At 52.3% G+C, this 8946-nt stretch overlaps 1 long non-coding RNA gene across 1 annotated transcript; it reads right to left on the reverse strand.

Moving 5' to 3' along the window:
- Positions 1-1440: 1440 nt before the first annotated feature.
- Positions 1441-8599, reverse strand: LOC309814484. The gene is made up of 2 exons (XR_014295691.1): positions 7587-8599; positions 1441-1749 (listed from the first exon to the last, which is right to left on the reverse strand). It is a non-coding gene; the product is annotated as an uncharacterized lncRNA (long non-coding RNA).
- Between the last annotated feature and the right edge of the window lie 347 nt (positions 8600-8946).

Consider the following 8946-nt stretch of genomic DNA (forward strand, 5'->3'; position numbering starts at 1 on the left):
CCTCATGCAAAAGAAAACAGCAAAAAAAAGAAAAAGAAAAAGAAAAAGAAAACAGCGCCGCACGTGGTTCCAGCTGCAGCAGCTCATGTGAACACGGAGAGAAGAGGGGCAGCCGGGCACCTGGAGGCGGGTCACGCTGCCCTCCCGGAATGGGAGCCACTCACAGAGCCCCCGGGACCGAGATGCAGTGAGATGGGAAGGCCGCTTCAGGGCGTGATCCAAGCACAGACGACAACCAAGTCACTGTGCCTCCCCTGAAACACCAAGAGCCCCCCCTTGGCTAAAATGAGTGGCTGCTGTCTCTTCACCCATCCCAGCTTCACGCTCTCCAGTCTGCCCCCACCGCACCCCACCACTGCCATAGGGAGGGTTCCTGAGATGCCCAATCAGAGAATCACTCCTCTCTCTGACAGCGTCCAAGCTACAGCAAACTCTGGCTTCCTTAGACCGTCCCCCAGACTACCCAACGGAAGCCCAGATCCCATCAAAGCTTCTTCTTAACACCCTCCTACCCAGGCCCACCTCCCATGGTGCTCCTGGTGGTCTCTGGATGGAGAGATGGACAACATGCAGATGCCATGTTCTCTCTGCCCCCACGCCCACACCTCAGGAGAGCCACACGTTAAAGGGCCCAGGAGACCAACAGGCTGGGCATCGCGAGACCCGTGGAGCACACCAAACAGCAAACAGCACACTAGACAGGGTCTCTCGACAATACTGTAGAAACAGAAAACGCAGAGGAGCCAAAAGTATCATTAAGAGTTCAGGAAGTTTAATAACTTCAATTAAACTTAAAACAGTTTACAATGCTTACACTACATGTTCAAAAAAATAGTGACAAGAAATAGAGCTGATAACAGACAAAACATCATTTTGAATAAAAATTACTCAGCTATTTCTTTTCGAATAGAAAGGTCTTCACTTCCACATGTCCCTCTACCTACTGAAATGACCAAGTAAACCCTCTTTCTGTAAAAAAATAGAAGCAACGCAAAGCTAATATTTGGCATTCACAAATTTTAGGTCCAGAAAGCGCTTTCACTTTTCAAAGTAAGTGATAAAGATTTCCACGTAAAACACTAGCAAGCCCAATATATACATAATCCTTTCAGTCCCTGAATCCTGGCAGTAGGGAAAGATTCTATGTCCTCAGAGTAACTAGATTTCAAGCACCCGAGACCCCAAGTCCAGGGAAGTGAAATTCTACTAAACGCCCGACGGCCCCGTCATTGGCACATTTCCCAAGTGAAGCAGGATCTGGATGCACACTCCAGGATGCCTGGACAACCTCCCTCCCCGCCATCACCCAACCTTCCCCTCTGAGGTCAAGAGTGCCTGCAGGGTGAGGCATGGTGTTCCCTCCCTCGCACGCATCTGGACGCAGTGGTGAGGGCACCAAAGCTCAGGGCCTCTTATTGAACAGGACGCGCAAGACACAGCTTCTGCTAAAACTTCAGGAGTTTAATGCTATTGATGACACTTTGCTGTGAGTGTCTGACACTTGTTCAATATAAAAGGTAACAAAGCAGGTGAGGTAAATGCCTTTCTGAACATCCATCAGGAGTACCTTCCAGAGGCTGGATGCACGGTGGCTCTGTCTGCAGACTGGCTGTGCAGCAGGCGCCGTGGGTCACTCATGCCAGCATTCACCACCTGGGCCGGCTCGTCCTGGGCACACGGAATCCTGCCAGGTCCCATGGTCAGTATGCTGAAGCCAGCGTCAGCTGGATTAAGTCCCAGGTTTCGGAGCTAAACAGAAAAGCAGCATTTGATTAAAGTAAGTTTTTCCTCTCTGAAACAGATCAGATCTAGACCAGATAAGGGATCACAGCAAGTGACTACTGGAGGCCAATGCGAACATGCATCTCTGCCTTTAACAGGTACAGCCAGCACAGCAGCGACAGGCTTCCAGGAGCCCGCAACCCTGAGGGGCTGAACACACGGGAACCCACGGGAATAAGGATGACACCAGTAGGCAGGAGCCCAGTCATGACCATGGCAAGCCGGCGGGAAGGAGGCCTTGGGGATGGGCCCAGAAACTGGTTTCCCCAAAGGAAGCAATAACAAAGACCCGCCCAAGAGCTTTTGCTTAAAGCATTCCCCTGCACGTCACAAAGTCTAAATCTACTTCCATGGGGCTTCCCTGGTGGTGCAGTGGTTAAGAATCCGCCTGCCAATGCAGGTGACAAGGGTTCAAGCCCAGGTCTGGGATGATCCCACACGCGTCGGAGCAACTAAGCCCGTGCACAACTACTGAGCCTGCGCTCTAGAGCCCACGAGCCACAACTACTGAAGCCCGCACGCCTAGAGCCTGTATTCCGCAACAAGAGAAGCCACCACAAAAAGAAGCCTGTGCACCGCAAGGAAGAGTATCCCCCGCTCAACGTAACTAGAGGAAGCCCGTACGCAGCAACAAAGACCCAATGCAGCCAAAAATAATAAAATAAATAAATTTAAAAATACATATATTAAAAAAAATTAGTGATTTGAGTCCAGTTCCTCACGTAAGAGCTTATACACACATTCGTGGCACTGGGAAAAGTCCAGTACCTCACAAACATAAGATGGTGTCTTAACATCTGGGAACCATGGACGCAAAAATTAGCCAGAGACCATTAGAACCAGAACAAATGAAGACGGTGGTTCCAGCCGGGTGGGATCCTGCAGTCTCTGGAGACAGGCAGGGACAGCTTTAACTCCAACGACTCGAGAACCCTGAGGGCTGGGGCCCGGGTTGCTAAACACAGCACAACCCCACAAAGAGTACCTGATACCCCTGAGTTTTACTCCACGTGCAAAAAGAGTCCCAAGATGCAGTTTTCCATTAGTCAGTAGAAATAACCAAGGACTCTGATTCCCAGAATAATCAGTCTGGTAGGTAACCAAGCTACACATTTAAAATGGCCCGTATCAGAGTTAATACAAGTAGACAAGGGACCTCCCCAGCAGTCCAGTGGTTGGGACTCTGCCTTCCAATGCAGGGGGCACAGGTTCGATCTCTGGTCGGGGGACTAAGATCCCACATGCTGTGTGGTGCAGCCAAAAATTAAAAAAAAAAAAAAAAAAAAAAAAAGACATTCTCACAATCCTTTCGGTTCTCTAGACCTGCGATGAAACAAACCCATATTCGAATCTGACGCTGAGGAAAACATAAAAGAAACTGCGCATCTGAATGTCCTGTGGCTGCTCTACTGAAGGGACTGCAGCCTGGCCGGCAGGGCCGCAGCTGTGCTCACACAGGTCGCTGGTGACAACACTAGCTTCTCGTGTCAAAGAGCCAGATGCCCCACGGGGTCAACACCTGGGCTGTCACCTCCGGGCCTTGTTCCTTCTGCACCTGTCTCCTCCCCAGGCTCACTCACTGCCGATCCCAGGGCCCAGAACATGGATGTTATATAATTAATTAGTAGAGAGGTTTCTTCTTCTAGGCAGTCAAGAAAATATGCAGTTTAAGAAAATATATTTTATATTTCAAACTTATTAGCAAGCCTTTTCCTATGTTAGAGGAAGCTCTGTAAATGAGGGCCTATGAAAAAATGGTGATACTAAGGTCTTTTCTGGAACTTACCTAAATTTTAGGAGTAGGTTAGTTCAGGATAGTTTAAAAGCTACATTTTTAGTGCATTACAGACTTCTCTCAAATTACACCACAGCAAGTTTTCTCTATTTTAAAACCAATGCATAAGACCCTATATTTATCCCTGTTAAATGTCATCTACTTGGATCCCAGTCTGTCAAGATCTGCTTGGATTCTAATTTTGCCCCTGAACTTTGCCATCCCAGCTCCGTGGCGCCCTTCCTCAGCCAGCCCAGGGGGATGGTCACCTCCCCTGGCACAGAGGGTCCAGCGGGCCTCCAGCAAGAGAGGTGGCAGAAGAAAATGAACAGGCTAAAAGCAGCGGAGGAGGTGAAGCAGCAAGGGAAAGAAAAATCAGGATGAGCAGGGAGGCGAGGACACATTTCTAGGATGGGGTGACAGGGAGCCAACAACTACCATCCCAGGGGATGTTAGTAAGCAATTCTGTCAAATACATGCTGGGATCTGTATGTGATTTTTTTCCCCCTTGGCCACACCATGCGGCATGTGGGATCTTAGTTCTCCGATCAGGGATCGAACCCACGCTCCCGGAATTGGAACTGCAGTCTTGACCACTGAACCGCCAGGGAAGTCCCAGTACAGTATGTGATTTTAAAAGAAATCTTCAAATCGTGTTAAGTTACAAAAGCAAAGGCCAGGAGAATTTATTTATTTATTTTTTTTTTGAAGTAAGGGGGCCTCTCACTGTTGTGGCCTCTCCCGTTGCGGAGCACAGGCTCCGGACGCGCAGGCTCAGCGGCCATGGCTCACGGGCCCAGCCGCTCCGCGGCATATGGGATCCTCCCGGACCGGGGCACGAACCCGTATCCCCTGCATCAGCAGGTGGACTCCCAACCACTGCGCCACCAGGGAGGCCCAGGAGAATATTTTTAATATAATTCTTTTAATCATTTTTTTGAAAATATAATGCTTTCCTTAACAGTTTCTTATGGGGAGAGAGACCCCCCTGATTGCACAGTTTCCATTCATACTTTTTATTTGGGGCAATTCTTCCATGCACACATATTACTTTAAAGCCTGTTCCAAATACTTCTGCCCCAGCTACAGGACGCTGAGGAGCCTGGGGAAGCTTGGCTAAGATCACGTAGGACATGACACCTCCATCGACCCAACAAAACTCAAAGAGCACCGGGAAGCATGTGCGGTTTGGGGATCTTGAAGATTTAAATTTGTTTTTCCAAAGATGCCCGACTCTAATCCACCCGATACTCGGTCACTCACCTGCCACACACTCACTTTGTAAACAAGAAAGTCAGACGCAAATGATGAGCCCAGCATCTACCTCCAGTATAAGGACCATCAGTCAGCCAACAGGTAAAATTTAACAGCTTACACAAGACCTTACAAAAAGCTTCATATAGACGTAGAACAACAATTCTAGGACACAGTAAGCCCATTGTTGTGCGTCTTAGAAACTGAAAAGTGGCAGAAATAGAGACACAGATGGAGAGAACAAACGTATGGACACCAAGGGGGAAACTGGGGGGTGGGGTGGTGGTGGTGGGATGAATTGGGAGACTGGGATTGACATATATACACTGGTATGTATAAAATAGATAACTAATAAGAACTTGCTGTATAATAAATAAATAAATAAATGAAAAAAAGAATCTGAAAAGCGAGGCAGCAACATAAACCAAGCATGTTCTGGGCAGACATGTCCTCCCCAGAGCCCTGCCAGCACACTCGGATGCTCAATGTCTTCAGTTCAAGCTCAGCCCCCACGTGAAAAAGGCTTCGAACATCAACCTCTCTAACTATGAATAACGACTAACCTCTAGAAGACTGGTTCTCAGCTTCGTCTAGGAGGCAACGCCACAGCGCAGAGACTCGGATTTCCACCCGAGGTGGCCCCGCCGGGTGCTATGAAGTCCCAGCCGCGCCGAGAGGTGCTAATCAAGACCAGAGACTGCCGGGCTCCTGAAACTTACACGGGTTCCCTTGGCCAAGTCCGCGTCTGTTAAGAACATCACCTCTGAGCTCCAAGACCAGACCCTGAGGGACCAATCTGTATGCCTCTGTGGGGAGCTGTGCCACGTTTCAAAACTCTCACACACCAGCAGCTGCTTCCTGACGCAGCCGGGAGAGAATTCCTGGAGCTCTGAACAGAAATTCTCTGCCACCAAACGGTCCAGCCAGTCCTCTTGTGAATCAAGGCATACCCAGTTCTTAGCCCTTTTAGTTTTTTGCCGTTCTCGGATATCACAAACGGCAACCGCCTTCAAACTCAGGTATCTGATTTTTTTTTAAGTTCAAACAGTACTTATGAGAAATGTTTCTGCAGCACCAGTCCGCCCCTCCAAACTAGGGTGACAGGATAAATAAAGCAAAATAACTCGCCACTGTCTGAAGCCCAAGTGGAGGGAACACCTTATTAGGATGCAGGAGACATAACACGTGTGGCCTCTGCCCACTGCGTAATGGAGAAGCTGACCATAGAGTAACGGTCTGCCCACTGCGTAATGGAGAAGCTGACCATAGAGTAACGGTTCCTGCACATGTATTTGTTTCCCCACCGACCGTTATAAAAGTATTGTCGGGCTTCCCTGGTGGCGTAGTGGTTGAGAGTCCGCCTGCCGATGCAGGGGACACGGGTTCATGCCCCGGTCCGGGAAGATCCCACATGCCGCAGAGCGGCTGGGCCCGTGAGCCATGGCTGCTGAGCCTGCGCATCCGGAGCCTGTGCTCCGCAACGGGAGAGGCCACGGCAGTGAGAGGCCCGCGTACCGAACAACAACAACAAAAAAAGTTCTGTTTTTCTCTGGGGAAAATCATGTGGAACAAACTAAATTTAAAAACAGAAAAAAAATATTGTTACAATTAGATCACTTGTAAAGTATCTAGAATTACTTTTCTATAGGTGACACAGAAACCAAGATCTAGAGGAAAAACAGTTTAAACGAATAGAACTGATATTTTATAGTCACAAGTCTACATCCTCCACTTCCTAATATTGTACAACTGGAGAACCGATGTCCACTCTCTTAAAGGATTTTTCGTCTGGGGAGCGATCAGGTGGGGTGAAGGGCCCCAGGGGAGCAAGCTGGGGGCCTGGAAAAGCCCACGAACCGCGTCACCAGACAGTCCTCGTGACACCTGGTCGGTCACCGACTATCCAAACATCTTATTAGGAAATCGCTTTCACTCCTTCACGGATCTGAGGGCCTGCTCGGCCCCGGGCAGTGGGTTCCTGTGCTTGCAGGCCGGAGGGAGAGCAGCGACCACACCACGGGGTGGGGCGTCCTCAGGGAAGCTCCCAGACCACGGGCGCAGAGAAGGGGCCCCTCACCCTGAAGGTCAGGGCCGGCCTGGGGTGGGGGGCGTCGTCTGAGCAGAAACCAGAGGCTAAGCAGCTGGTGGCTGGGAAAGAGGGGGCGAGGGGGGAGCATGTTCTGCAAAGAGACAGTACCACGTGCCGAGGCTCACGGGCCATCGTGGGGGCTGCAGACAAGGTGCTGGAGGACACGTGGGGGGGCAGCGAGAGGGGCTACCGGGGCCCCGCGGGTCCGGCATCCTCACCCCGGCGCGACGGGGCCGCTCACCAAGGGACTTGAAGCGGACGGCTGTCCTCTGGGAAAACGCCTCTGCCCAGGTGCTGGGCAGGGACCCGGGGCAAGACCGGAGGACGAAACCCAGGGACAGAGTCGGCGCCGCCCCCACCCAGGGAGGAGCGCGAAGCCCGAGAAGGACACTCGGGCCCTCCCCGAGAAGGACACTCGGGCCCGAGGGCCGAGCAGCCCCCGCTGTCCGCGCACCGGGAGGCGACGTGTGGTCGGACCTTCGTCCTCTGCCCGCGTCCAAGTCTGAGCCCCGGGGGTTTTCTAGCCCGCGAACGCCGGGCGGCCCGCACGCGCGGCACCCGCGCCCCCACCGCACCGGGCTGGGGGCTGGGGGCTTGGGTCGGCGGCGCCCTCTGGGACCCGCAGGCGGCTGGGACGCGGCCGAAGGACCGAGCGCAACCCGTCCCCGCGCGGCTCCCGGTTCTCACCTGGAAGGTCCTGAGAGAAGTGCACAAGCTGGCGGGCAGGAAGGCGCGGAGCCCCACCGGAGACACGCATGCGCACTGATTGAGGCGCGCATGCGCACTGATTGAGGCGCGCGCCGAGACATCTCTGCCCGCGCTCCCTCCGCCGGCCGACCGGGGTGGGGATGGGGGGTCTGCGAAAAGTAGTCCCGGTTGTTGCTGCCGGTCCTCCCAGTCCCCCGAGCAGGAACGAGTCTGCGCTGCCCCGCCGGTGCCCAGGGAAGGTGAAGGGGTCCCGGGTTGACCCCCGGCAGGTGTGCGCGGGCAGGTGAAGGGGTCTCGGGCTGACTCCTGGCCGTGCCCAGGGCAGGTACGCTCGGACAGACTAGGCACGGGCTGCCCTCAGCAAGTTCCCCGAGTGACGGGGTTCCAGGCGAGAGAAGCCCAGTTCCGGCGCCCTTCCCTCGAGCCCTCCATGTGCAGAGAAAGGGCAGAGGGGGAAGGTCTGGACAGTTGAGTTCAGGGACATTTTTAAAATTCAGGCACAGATGGGCCAAAAACACTGTAAAAGGAGTCTTGGAATTACGTGTGATGTGTTTACATGCAAGGCGCTCCTAAACATCTTTCCTGGCTTTGCATGTAAACATTTCTGGACACTGTTGGGTCAGAACATCGGTGCGGAGAGCTGAGAGACCGCAAAGCAGCAGGTGGGCCACCGAAGGCGCGACGGTCACCTGGGTGGCCGGTGGCTGCACATCTGTAGTGGCAGGTCCGGCACGGAAAGCACACCTCGTTCGCCCAGCGGTCATTGTTTCCCGAGGCACCTTTTGAAGGTGTTTTGCGCACAGGTGGCTCGGCTGCATACAGGATGTTCGTCAGGGAAGGGGAGGCCTGAGCTGTCTGCGTTCCCACGCTCGGGGTAACCGATCTCCTCTGCGCTCCGCCTTGCTCCCCGGTAATTTTAAGAAATGAATAGGACACCGTGAATAACACAGTGATGGTGCAATTATTTGCACAACAGCTTCACAATCTAGCAGCCAAAAATATGTTAAAGAAGAAAACAGACTGTTCACTTTCAAATTAAATCTCTTTCCAGTGTTAGGCGGGACCTCTGCAGACTGCAGGTTCCACGTCTGCAGCCTCATCAGCTAACAATATGGACTCTGGCTGTGGGTAGTACTACATTTCCCAAATCTCTCTATTTTGGCAGTAATGCCGATGAACCAAAGCACCCTTCACCCCGAACACTATATAAAGTCTTTAGTATTTGTAGTATTTCATTCCCTACATCCCCACCCTTCCCCCCACCCCACCCCTCCTCCCACCCCAGGGCTTTTGGAGGTCAAAACTAAAAATTTACAGCCTAGAAGAAAGGAATTTTAGG

Source organism: Mesoplodon mirus (assembly GCF_964341445.2).
Source record: "Mesoplodon mirus genome assembly, chromosome: 13".
Classification (NCBI taxonomy): domain Eukaryota; kingdom Metazoa; phylum Chordata; class Mammalia; order Artiodactyla; family Ziphiidae; genus Mesoplodon; species Mesoplodon mirus.